Source organism: Giraffa tippelskirchi, chromosome 11 (assembly GCF_054371585.1).
Source record: "Giraffa tippelskirchi isolate mGirTip1 chromosome 11, T2T-mGirTip1v1.2.pri, whole genome shotgun sequence".
NCBI lineage: Eukaryota > Metazoa > Chordata > Mammalia > Artiodactyla > Giraffidae > Giraffa > Giraffa tippelskirchi.
Genome location: NC_137285.1, coordinates 149,690,067 through 149,702,739, shown reverse-complemented (window position 1 = coordinate 149,702,739; position 12,673 = coordinate 149,690,067). Strand labels below are relative to the sequence as shown.

General features: G+C 48.5%; 2 long non-coding RNA genes and 4 other non-coding genes across 6 annotated transcripts; 4 read left to right on the top strand and 2 right to left on the bottom strand.

Annotated features, from left to right (window-relative positions):
* Nucleotides 1-3,298: 3,298 nt before the first annotated feature.
* LOC145527118 (uncharacterized) lies at nt 3,299-7,558 on the bottom strand. The gene is made up of 4 exons (XR_014069504.1): nt 7,286-7,558; nt 6,573-6,711; nt 4,962-5,045; nt 3,299-4,526 (listed from the first exon to the last, which is right to left on the bottom strand). It is a non-coding gene; the product is annotated as an uncharacterized LOC145527118 (long non-coding RNA).
* TRNAF-GAA (transfer RNA phenylalanine (anticodon GAA)) lies at nt 3,507-3,579 on the top strand. The gene has a single exon. It is a non-coding gene; the product is annotated as a tRNA-Phe (tRNA).
* Nucleotides 7,559-7,567: 9 nt separating the features above from the next.
* On the top strand, nt 7,568-11,524 carry LOC145527117 (uncharacterized). The gene is made up of 2 exons (XR_014069503.1): nt 7,568-8,683; nt 11,396-11,524. It is a non-coding gene; the product is annotated as an uncharacterized LOC145527117 (long non-coding RNA).
* On the top strand, nt 7,913-7,985 carry TRNAK-UUU (transfer RNA lysine (anticodon UUU)). The gene has a single exon. It is a non-coding gene; the product is annotated as a tRNA-Lys (tRNA).
* On the top strand, nt 8,748-8,820 carry TRNAF-GAA (transfer RNA phenylalanine (anticodon GAA)). The gene has a single exon. It is a non-coding gene; the product is annotated as a tRNA-Phe (tRNA).
* Nucleotides 10,000-10,072, bottom strand: TRNAK-UUU (transfer RNA lysine (anticodon UUU)). The gene has a single exon. It is a non-coding gene; the product is annotated as a tRNA-Lys (tRNA).
* Nucleotides 11,525-12,673: the final 1,149 nt, after the last annotated feature.

Here is a 12,673-nt window from a genome sequence, read left to right as displayed (position 1 = left end):
TACTGTGACATGATGGGCTGGGATAGAGATCCCCAGGAGTCTACCTTCCTCATGATGCAAACTTACGTATGACTCAGCAAAATGATAAATTACTGCATCTGTCAGGGAACTCTGCTCAGTCACTTAGTCGTGTCCGACTCTTTGTGACCCGGTGGACTGTAGCCTGCCAGGCTCCTCTGCCCCTGGGCTTATCCCAAGCAAGGATACTGGAGTGGGTTGCCATTTCCTTCTCCACAGGGAGCTCTGAAGTCCCACAAAAACGTTAAACCTCTACATTTCAAGGATCTGCTCTACTTTCAGCAAGACAAATGAAAATCAACTTATAGTCCTAAAGGGAAGTATAGAAAAATCATCAGAATGTATTCACTATATCTATCTTGTGAAACTCTAAGATTGTTATAAAAACTTGAGAGTTTGCTTCTAAAGGTTTATAAAGCTGTTGCCCAGTGATGTGCCCTGCCCGTGGGTGGGAAGCGTTCCCCATGCCTTCCATGGTTTTCCGTTCCAAAGGTCATTCTCCTCAGGGTTTCCTCCCTACTGGCTTTTCAGGTAAAGCGCTCCTCTTGGGGGTTCACCTTGATTCCCCAGGGGAAGCCAACAAGCTGATCAGATGCAGTTTCCTTAAAGGTGAGAACTAGAGTTCACAGATTCTTTATAAATGGCCTTGTGGAAGTCACACCTGAGTTTGATCCGGTGATTTTAGAACTAAGTTAATAAAGAACCAGATGTTCGGGCTTCCCTGTTGGCTCAGACAGTACAGAATCTGTCTGCAATGCAGGAGACACAGGTTCAATCCCTGGGTCGGGAAATCCCCTGGAGAAGGGAATGGCAACCCACTCTAGTATTCTTGCCCGGAAAATTCCACGGACAGAGGAACCTGGCGGGCTACAGTCCATGGGGTCGCAAAGAGTCGGGCACGACTGAGCGACTAACACACACCAAAAAACCAGTTGGCTCCGAAATAGATATGGCTAAGTATGTCTTCATTCATTCATTAAACACTGACTTCCAGCTTGTTACATAATATACATTAGGGATAACAACGAGCCCAGATAAATGGACAATTACGATCCAGGTTGATAAATGGCACTGTAGAGAGGCAACACGCCCTCAGGGAGTAGGGAGCGGGGGATAAAGACGGCAGGGAAGCCATCCAGAGCTGGGAGAAAGTGTCTGAGCGGAGTTGCAAATTAGAGGAAGAGCAAAGTATAAAATGCTCCATGGACCAAAACCAAGGAAAGCATCCTCAGTTTGGATGGCTACATGAATGGCTGGAATTTAGGGTCAAGGAGAGGACACTGATTCAGCGATGGAGAGAGGTGAGTCCCAAGTCACGGAAGTCTTTGTATACCACATAAAGAAGTCTTGGTTTTCGTTTCAGTGAGGGTATCAGAGAAAGATCTGTAAGCAGGATGATAAGTTCCAGTGTGGAAAATGAGTGATAGGTAGTCAGATAAATTAAGAGGCTGGAGAAATTGTGAGAATGAGAGGTGCAGGAATTCCAGTAATATTGAACAGGAATGAATAGCACTTGACCATGACTATTGGTGGAGAGCAGAGGGAAGGAGGAAGGAATCTGTCTTTTTCTGGCTCTGGAAATGTAGATGGAAGGTGGTAGCAAGCTAAACAAGTCTCGAGGGAAAGATGGGTTCACTTTGGGCATTCTGAGTTGGAGGAGCCTGTGGAGAGGTTAAGGAAGAAATTTAAAACATGGGCCCAGATTCACTTTGCTGTACACCTGAAGCTAACACAACATTGTAAATCAACTATATCCAAATAAAAAAGTCATAGGTCCAAATGTAATGGCTCCATTTTTGTGAAAACTGAGGAATGAGATGCTGAGAGGCTGCACATTGACATCACCTCCAAGTTAAAAAAATATAAAATTCTGAGCCTCATCTGCGGAGACTCTTATTCAGTCAGAGGTCAGAGCTCGGACTAGTGCAATTACATATATATGTAATATATGAGTGCGAAGAGTCAAAAATTATGAAATGGGAGAAGGTGGAATAAATCAGCATATTAGGGGATATTATTAAACTACAGCTTGCTTCTCCGAGTTTGAGAAAGGCCTGAGTCAATTCCACTTTTTGACAATGTCAATACGTTTCAAAATTTTTAAATGCCAAGATGAGATTACAAAAATTGAGGTTTTGTTGTTCAGTTGCTAAGTCATGTCTGACTCTTTCCGACCCCATGGACTGTAGCACGCTAGGCCTCACTGTCCATCACTATCTCCCAAGAGTTTGCTCAAACTCATGTCCATTGAGTCACTGATGTTATCTAACCATCTCATCCTCTGCACCTCCTTGTCCTTCTGCCCTCAATCCTTCCCAGCATCAAGGTCATTTCCAAAGAGTTGGCTCTTTGCATCAGGTGGCCAAAGTATTTGAGTTTCAGCTTCAGCATCAGTCCTTCCAGTGAAAATTCAGGGTTGATTTCCTTTAAGATGGACTAGTTTGATCTCCTAGCAGTCCAATGGACTCGCAAGAGTCTTCTTCAGCACCACAATTAGAAAGCATCAATTCTTTGGTGCTCACCTTTCTTTATGGTCCAACTCTCACATCCATACATGACTACTGGAAAAACCATAGTTTGACTACAAGGACCTTTGTCGGCGAAGTGATGTCTCTGCTTTTTAGTACTCTGTCTAGGTTTGCCATAACTTTTCTTCTAAGGAGCAAACAACTTCTAATTTCATGGCTGCAATTACCATCTGCAGTGATTTTGGAGCCCAAGAAAATAAAATCTCACTGTTTTCACTTTTACCCCATTTATTTGCCATGAAGTGATGGGACCAGATGCCATGATCTTAGTTTTTTGAAGACTGAGTTTTAAGCCAGCTTTTTCACTCTCAGCAAGAGGCTCTTTAGTTTCTCTTCATCTTCTGCCATAAAGGTGGAATCATCTGCATATCTGAGGTTGTTATTTCTCCTGGCAATATTGATTTCAGCTTGTGATTCATCCAGCCTCTCATTTCACATGATATACTATTCATATAAGTTAAATAAGAAGGGTGACAATATACAGCTGCAACAAAATTGAGGTACACTTTAAATATGTAGGTTTAGCAAATCAATGCTTTTAACATACAGATACTATGACCCTAGGTATAATATTTCATCGGGAGGTAATATTGAAAATTTACATTGGAAATCTTTACAAACGGCCTTCCTGTCTGTTCTCTTCCATATATGTCTTGAGACCACTTTGACAATATCTGAAAAATTCCAAATGTTCATAACTTTTGGCTTTGTGAAATCTGCCTTCTCACAAGAGAAACAAATACAAAAGGACAGTCATTACAGTATTGTTTTTAATAATGAAAACTGAGGGAAAAAATAAAAATGTGCATCATTAGGAATTTGATTAAGTAGATTGTGTCATATCCACACAACCAATACTACGTAAGCATACCTCCCGCTAAATGTATATCCAAATCCTTCTTTTGCTACAATGGAGCAGACATTTCATTACAGATACAAGGAAGCCACTTGCCGGAAGTTGCCGAAATAGCTCAGTTGGGAGAGCGTTAGACTGAAGATCTAAAGGTCCCTGGTTCAATCCCGGGTTTCGGCAATGGTTTTAGGCCTCACCACCAATGGATGTTCCACGAATACCCTCCGTTGTTTGCATTCTTGTACCCCTCTTTAGTGAGGGGGGCCTCATTTGCCCTTGGATGGACAGGAAGCACTGGTCCCTACCTGTTTACTTTTAAGCTGGTCAATATCAAGTCAGTGTCCCTTCCCCGCCCTTAAGTCCCTGAGGAACCAGCTCTCCCCATGCACCACGGGCCCTTCGCTTTTTTTAAAATTTATTTTAAATTAGAGGATAATTGCGTTACAATAGTGTGCTCCTTTCTGCGGTCAGCTGTAGGCAGACATGTCCCTCCCTCTTGAACCCTCCTCACTCCCACGCACCCCTCCAGGCGTCCCAGCAAGGATTTGAGCTCCCTGCCTCCCCAGCCAGTTCCCACTGGCTCTCTGTTTGACACGTGATAATGTATATTTTTTTCAACGTTACTCTTTCACTTCATCCCTCCGTCTCCTCCCCCACCGTGTCCACTCGTCTGTTCCCTCTGTCTGCGTCTCCACGGCGGCCCTGCAAACAGGTTCTTCAGTACCATCTTTGTAGAGTCCACACACACGCGTTAACATACATTTGGTTTTTCCTCTTCCTGATTTACTTCACTCTGCATAATAAGAGCCAGGCTCTTCCACTTCATTCCCTTTCTAGTTCATCCCGCCTTCCTGGTTCGAACCACACTCCGCAGCTGCGGCGTTCCAGTCTTCCTCGCGCGTCGCGGGGCGGGTGGCTCCTGGCTCTGCAGGCAGGTTTTGTGGGCAGGGAGCAGCCACGTGCGGGGTGGGGAGCTGTCCTCCGCGGTGGCCACAGCCCACGCCCTCTCTCTGCCAAAGAGATCCTCAACTGCAGCTTGGTTTGACGACACAAGGACAGCTTTCGGTGATGGTGGCAGTGGCCGGGTGAAGTGGGGTGAGGGGTGGGAATTCCTTTCTGGTTTATGTCTGCAGTGGGGTTACCAAATCAAATACAGGGCGCCCAAGTGAATTTAAATGTCAGAGAAACGATGACTATTTTTAGTATAAGCATGTCCCAAAGATTGCATGGGACATAATAATTATATACTCGTTATTTTTCTGAAATTCAAATTTAACTGTATTTTTGCTAAATCGCAAACCGCTGTTGTCCATCACATACCCACACTGCTCTGAATTGGATGCGCCCTCCCACCCTCACCCCCACGCCCACACCGAACGCGCCCCTGCAAAGACACTCAGAAACTCTCATCAGGAGGAACTGGATTTCAGAAAAGACTGGTAGTTTCTTGTTCTTAACAATTTGCAGGTTTCAAAGGGCATCAGTTGATTTGTTCTCATCACCACCAGACAAGACCTCAGGTGGGGATCACTAGGAAACACCCCAGGAATCAGCCATCTTACCTGGTTCCAGGTTTCCAGTGCTGCCCACACTGGTCTGGGATGGGGGCATCAAGGAATGGGAGATTTGAAAGCTCTGGACTGAATCTTGAAAACAAACAGAAATCATCGAAAAATCTGTTGCGATAATGAGCCACTTCATTCAAGGCAGTGCAATGGAACATACAAGTAAAAGCGTTAGCTGCTTCAGTCGTGTGCGACTCTGTGCAACCCTATGGACTGTAGCCCACCAGGCTCCTCTGTCCATGGGATTCTCCAGGAAGAACACTAGGTTGCCACGCCTTCCTCCAGGGGATCTTCCCGACCCAGGGATGGAACGGGGGTCTCTTACTTCTCCTGCATTGGCTGGAGGTTCTCTGCCACTAGGGCACCTGGGAAGCCCCACGGACCACCCACTCTCAGGCAAGTCTCTGTTTTTTGCCAGCTCCCAGGCTGAGACACAGGGAGAGAGGCAGGAGGCCTACACCTCACATTCTGAAAACCCAAGATGTGATGAAAGTCAGCATGGAGGACCTGGAATTTGCTCTCCCCTTTCGGTTAACCTGTGCCGAGAGAGCTGCTGAGGAGCTTCATCCCCCAAATCTTTGTGCTTTGGGGTGGAAGGATGCATTTTGATAAGGGACTCTGAAAAAGTCAATGATGATCAAAAGAAAGGGGAAAAAACGGTGGATTAATGTCAGGCAGAACAAACTTTGCATGATTTATGTCAGCGTGTGTAATGGTGGATTTGATGTGTCAATAGAGCTAGCTCTGGTACATAAATGCCAGGTAAGATGGTGCTGTGAAGGTATTCTTTAGATGTAATTAACATTTAAATCAGTAGACTCTGAATAAAGCAGTGGATTACCCTCCATAATGTGGGTGTGCCTCATCCAATTATCTGAAGGTTTAAGAACAAAGATTGGGGGTTCCTGATGGAGAAGGAACTCTCCTCAAGACTGGAACATTGAAAACCTGCCTGAGCCTACAAATGGCTGCCCTGCTGAAGTTGGCCTAGAGACTGCAAAATCAACTCTTACCTGAACTTCCAGCTTGTTGGCCAACCCAGCAGATTTTAAACTTGCCAGACCCCACACTCCCCTGAGCCAATAAAATAATAGTTGCTCAGTCCTGTGTGACTCTTTGTGACCTTGTGGACTGTAACCTGCCAGGCTCCTCTGTCCATGGATTTTCCAGGCAAGAATACTGGAGTAGGTTGCCATTCCCTCCCTTCTCCAGGGGATCTCAACCCAGGGATCGAATCTGGATCTCCTGCATTGCAGATTCTTTACCATCTAAGCCACCAGGGAAGCCCCAATAAAATAATATCTCAATCTATCCACTGGGACGGCAGGCTTTAAAGTGTTACACACAGGTAAGATGGAAGGGTGAGATAGTTATTATTGCTCCTGAGAAAAAAGTGCTCTGAACAACGTCAACCACCTCGGGACCATGAGGGTGGGCATTATATTCCTAGGAAATGTTGGGCCTTTGCCTTAAAAAAGCAAACTCTTCCCAGTTTCTAGCCTGAAGAATCTCTTCGGGAAGTATGTAGACAGAAGCAAGAGGCCCAGGGAAGACAGGTGTTACTTGCCTGCATCACCAACCTTGAAAGCCTGGCACACTCCTACTCACCTCTCAAGGCATAGTTCTAATTCTCCTTGCACGCCAGCTGGCAGGTCCTTCTCTCCTTGACTTCTATGCATTCCTCTGTGTTACCTGAGAACTTCTATCTTGCTGTATTAAAGCATTAATTACATGGCCCCAAAGGTCCCTAGACAGCATAATAGAAAGTGGAGGCATTACTTTGTCAACAAAGGTGCCTCCAATCAAAGCTATGGTTTTTCCAGTAGTCATGTATGGACGTGCGAGTTGGACCATAAGGAAAGCTGAGCACTGAACTGATGCTTTTGAACTGTGGTGTTGGAGAAGACTCTTGAGAGTCCCTTGGACTGCAAAGAGATCCAACCAGTCCAACCTAAAGGAAATCAGTCCTGAATACTAATCGGAAGGACTGATGCTGAAGCTGAAACTTCAATACTTTGGCCACCTGATGTGAAGAACTGACTCATTTGAAAAGACCCTGATGCTGGGAAAGATTGAGGGTGGGAGGAGAAGGAGATGACAGAGGATGAGATGGTTGGATGGACCGACTCAATGGACAGGAGTTTGAGCAAGCTCCAGGAGTTGGCGATGGACAGGGAAGCCTGGCGTGCTGCAGTCCTTGGGGTCGCAAAGAGTCGGACACGACTGAGCGACTGAATCGAACTGAAATGAAAGGTCTGCTCCCAGCTCTATAGTGGACCCACACCGCAGGGGAGGGAACAGCAGGGATGGGGGGCGGTCACCAAGAGCCTCCCAGGGCGCCGCGTAACGAGGCCCACAGGACCGAAAGGCCACGAAGGGGTCTGTGGCGCCGAATCAGGGCGTGTACGGAGGGACGCGGGGTGGCTTGGCTCCCGGAGCCCAGGGCGGGGGCGCTCCGTGGCTTCGGCCGGAGCCCAGAGCGTCGCCCTCAGGTAATCCGTTTCGTGGGCCCAGGACGGGGACGGGAAAGTGCCGCGTGGCGCTTCTCGGGCGAGGAATTGGCTTCACCCTGCCTCGCGCGCGGAACCGCGGCCTTCGACCCTGCGCGCTCCAGGGCGAGGGCGCCGCGCAGGGTGGGGGCCCTGAGGGCGGGATTCTCCCGCCTCGGGGCTGCGCAGGTCTCAGGAGGCCCGTTTGCCGGGGGGTGTCTACAGAAAGGCGCACCTCTTCTGTTTCAGTGGAGAATCTGCCTTCGGCTGCCACAGAACCACCTAGTCGCCTTCCTTCCGTCCTCCCCACCCGGCCCGCGCCCCGCTGCGGGGCCTGCTGACTGGAATTGGAATCGCGCTGCAGGAGGAAGCCGGAAACGCCCGGAGCGTCTGTCCCACAGTGCTAAGCGCCAGCCTTGGTACCGCTTTCATTCACCAGAGAGCGCATTTTACTCGTGAGCCCGGATAGCTCAGTCGGTAGAGCATCAGACTTTTAATCTGAGGGTCCAGGGTTCAAGTCCCTGTTCGGGCGCAGATTCAACTTTTTTTCTAAAAAAAAATCCGAATTTTTGAAAGTGAGAACCAGCTTTAGGAGCCTCCGTTTGTTAGGCTGTTTCCTTTAGAAAAGGGAGTGAAATGTGGCGCGTGTACGCTGCGAACCCAGTCGCTTTCGGGGGGAACTGCCCGGCAGACCCCGCTGGCCCTGGGGCAGAGGCCCCGCGAGATGCGCCGTGCGTCGCGGACGCTCTAAACCCGCGGGTTTCCGGGCAACCGCCGGCCGGCGGCGCGGCTCCGCTCCTGAGGCCGACGGCGCCTCGGGAAGGCCGGGTCTCCCGCAGTGGCCGCCGCCCTCCGCTCTCACCCAGACCTTTGGAGCGTGGTAGTCCTGCTTCGGTTGTGGATGCTTTGAGGGCAAATTAGTTACTTCATTTAAAAAATACCGTGTTCTGCCACCCAGACGGCGGGGGCGGCGCCTGAAGTGACCCGCGTCGATGACGCGCTGGGCACCCGGCGGGCACTTCGTGGGCGGCTGTCTGTCCTCTTGTTGGCGTCCTGGGGAGAGGCCGGGAAAGCCTTAGGGGACGAGAAAAGGTGGCCTGCGACACGGCAGGACGTGAATGTTCCTCAGGCGACAGGAATGCGGTTTCTTCTTCATTGCCCTGGAAAGCTCGGAGCTGAAAGCGGCGCACTTTGGAAGGTGAAGTTGGCAACTGAAAAAGTAGATGAGAGGCGAGTCATTTTACAATTTTTCTTATAAATTTTCCTCAACAGGATTGAGGAGGCAGCCAACCTCGCCGAAGTAGCTCAGTTGGGAGAGCGTTAGACTGAAGATCTAAAGGTCCCTGGTTCAATCCCGGGTTTCGGCAGGGCTTTTGCTGACCCGTCCTTGAGTGGGTCTGGGGTCTTTTCCTTTCCTTAATGACTTACCAAAGGCAAGCCACCACACACAGTGAAGATGCTAAGACCTTAAACCTTTAAGCGGGGCACCCGGAGCCCAGGAGCCCCCCACCCCTTCCACAGATTATGGAATGACCTGGACCCAGTCCCACAGTCACTCCACTTAAACACTGTTGGATGTTGGGTCGCAGCATGTGGCCTGACTCATTTATGATGTGGTCAGCTCAGGTCTACAGGTGGAAGGTCTTGGGTTTGATGCCAAATATAACCACGTTGGGCTTGCAAGTTTTTCTTATCGGAAGCAGACATGAAGACAGTGTTCAAAAACGTTTCTCTACAACAAGACTGGCAAATCAGGGTCCCACCAGTGCGTTAGAAGTCTGGCCGGGATGGTTCCCGACTGGAGAGGTGATTTATAAGCAATGTCACAACCTAAAATATTTCTTGCAACCTCAGGTTTTCTCACCTCTCCTCATAAACAGTCGGAGAAGGCAATGGCACCCCACTCCAGTACTCTTGCCTGGAAAATCCCATGGATGGCGGAGCCTGGTAGGCTGCAGTCCATGGGGTCGCTAAGAGCCGGACACGACTGAGCGACTTCACTTTCACTTTTCACTTTCATGCATTGGAGAAGGAAATGGCAACCCACCCCAGTGTTCTTGCCTGGAGAATCCCAGGGACGGGGCAACCTGGTGGGCTGTCGTCTATGGGGTCGCACAGAGTCGGACACGACTGAAGCGACTTAGCAGCATAAACAGTGCGTGAACTCTTACTGCTCAGCGCGAATGTTTGCATTATTTCCTGCCAGGAGCATTACCACCATGACTCTGAGGACAGGGATGCAAATGTCTTGGTTATGTGTTTATTGATGTTCTGAATATAAAATAATATTACATGTTAGTGTTAAGGAAAAACTATCCAAAGACCAAGTATCTATCATACAAAGGCTGTAAAAGACTGAGGTTGGGAGAGAAAGTTACCGGGCACTTTCCTCCCCTTTCACTTTCTTCTGCAAAATCCACTCCGGTTTGGCCTGCCTGCCGGGTTGTAAACTCCCTGAGGAACAGAATCGAGTGTTCTGCACAACCTCACTCTTAGAGAGTGGTGTGGACACATTCCAATTTGTTTCAGGATTTTAAAATAACCTCCGCCCGAACAGGGACTTGAACCCTGGACCCTCAGATTAAAAGTCTGATGCTCTACCGACTGAGCTATCCGGGCTCTTGAAAGTACACCCTCTCCTAGTCTTTCCACAGAAAATAGACCGCGTTGCCATTCCTATTGAATTAAAATTCTGAGTCTTTTTGTTGATTTAGTGAGTGGTGAAACTGCAAAATCAAGTTCCAGCAGGCGCTTGGTGGAAGTCTTTTCTGATCCCACCACAGACAGACTATGAAGAAAATATTAATAAGTGCCTGCCAACCCCTGCTCCGACCAAAGCAGGACTCTCACCCCTTGCATCCTAAAGGGAACATCCCAGGAGGAATTCTTCTGATTTAGGACCCTGGGCGGGCCTCCTGGTGAGCAGAGGCTTTTTAAACTCAGCCTTGGTCTGTGAAGAGCCCCAGAGCATCTTGTGGGTGGAACCTTAGGAATGATTGATTAGGCTTCCTGTCTTTATTCATCAGAACCTATCCAGGACCAAGACACGGTGCCCGTCCTCAGTGAGGCGGGAAGACACGCGAAATAGATGGCAAGCGCTTGGGTGATGGGAAGCCGGTCAACAGCAGAAATTACGGGTCCTAACTAGTCTTCCAGCGGGTGATAATGCCCAGCTGAGCTGCCAGTGGTGTCTGGGGGCCTGAAGGCTCAGGAAGACAATTCTGAGCAGAGGGAAGGGCAGAAGGGAAAAGACCTCTGCTAGTGAATCTGAACGTTTTCCTTGAAGCTCTCATTGGAAGGTTTTGATCAGGCTGAATTTTATATTTTTAGGAAGTCCTATCGGAGAAGGCAATGGCGACCCACTCCAGTACTCTTGCCTGGAAAATCCCATGGACGGAGGAGCCTGGTGGGCTGCAGTCCATTGGGTCGCTGGGAGTCGGACACGACTGAGCGACTTCACTTTCACTTTTCCCTTTCATGCACTGGAGAAGGAAATGGCAACCCACTCCAGTGTTCTTGCCTGGAGAATCCCAGGGACGGGGGAGCCTGGTGGGCTGCCGTCTATGGGGTCGCACAGAGTCGAACACGACTGAGGTGACTTAGCAACAGCAGCAGCAGCAGGAAGTCCTATTACCCTGGAGGCAACCCATGTTGCCTACCATTCTGTCAAACACTGAATGTTGCTGCCATCAAGCCATCAGTCAGCGCAGCTTCCCTGTTGGTGCGCTCTAAGGGGAATTCAGAATGCAGAACCAATGGGATATTGGCCCTAGATAGTTAAGAGGCATGTCAAAGGGATAATTTCAATGAGCCGAGATCCTTGCATCATCCCATACTTAGAAAGGCACTAAAATAATTAACTTGAGGTGTCTGTTTTTCTGTGTTTAGCTGTAATCTTTTGATGTTCAATTACATATTTGTTTGTTTTTTTTTCCCCTCTAGAAAAAACTTCTATACATCCTGGGTCCCGCCTTACTTTCTTTGGAACAGTTCCTCAGAGCTGTCTGAGAGTCTGCTTCTCTGGCTATAGTCTTCAGTAAGGTTCTTGAATAAAACATAACTCTTAAGTTGTAGGTTGTGTGTGTGTTTTCAATTGTCACTAGTAGGCCCATTATTTTCTTACTCCTGCTCCTTCATCGCCATTCACTGAGGCGTTGGACAAGATCCCTTGAAAGAGAAAGGAAGGGAAGGGAATCCTGTGGGAGTCGAGCCTCATAAGGGTTTTAGCTGTCCCTGGAATTCGGACACTCGCTCTGTCGGGTAAGAATAATTGCAGTTCTCTTATGGAGAAATGTGTCAGTGTAACCGAGCAGGCTCCTCGGGGGCCTTCCTGGGACACACCCCTCCCCCCCCACTACAAGTGCAACCTGTCTCTTGTTTGTAGAAAAGGTTTCGTCTCCCAGGCCTCCCAAAGGCTAGCTCTAGAGGTAAGGATTGGAAAAGTGTAAACATACAGTAACAAAAGCTAGCAGTTGGGCCAGGACTTTTTATTCAGTCACTCAGTCGTGTCCAACTCTATGCAACCCCATGGACTCCAGCACACCAGGCTTCCCTGTCCTTCACTATCTCCCAGAGTTTGCTCAAATTCATGCCCACTGAGTGGTGGTGTTATCTAACCATCTCATCCTCTGCCGCCCCCTTCCTGGGCCCGGAGAACTGGTGACGATGGAAAGAGATCAGCCACATAAACCACAGAATCTTTAGTTCCTCCCGAAGGACACAGATAACAGTATCTGATGCACATTCCTGAGGTGATTTGCAGATGCTAAAACCACCACCAGAGGGAAAAAGCTAACTGCACAGTGACCAGACAGTAGCCTTGACACAAACGACTCCATCTTGAGCAGTACTGAATCTGTGGCTTGCATACTTCTAGAAATTCGCCTCAAGGAAGTGAAACCAAACTGACCCTGGAGTTGAAGATTAGCTGTGATTAAAACAAGACGAGTCCAGCCAGACCACAGCATTACTCAGTTTGAGGTGACTGTCAGAGCTGGCTGTGCTGTTCTGCACACAAGCCCCACCTGCTCACCCCAGACACTTCCTGGTTTTTCCCTGTAAAATCTTTTTCTCTCCAACTGAAAACTTGGAGATGGTTTGGGGGACACCAGTCTTCTGTCTACCTAGGTTTCTGGCTTCCTGGATAAAGCTGCTTTGTTTCCCACCAGTTCTTGTGTCTCTTGAACATTGACTTTTGAGTGAGAGCAGCTAAACTTGAGT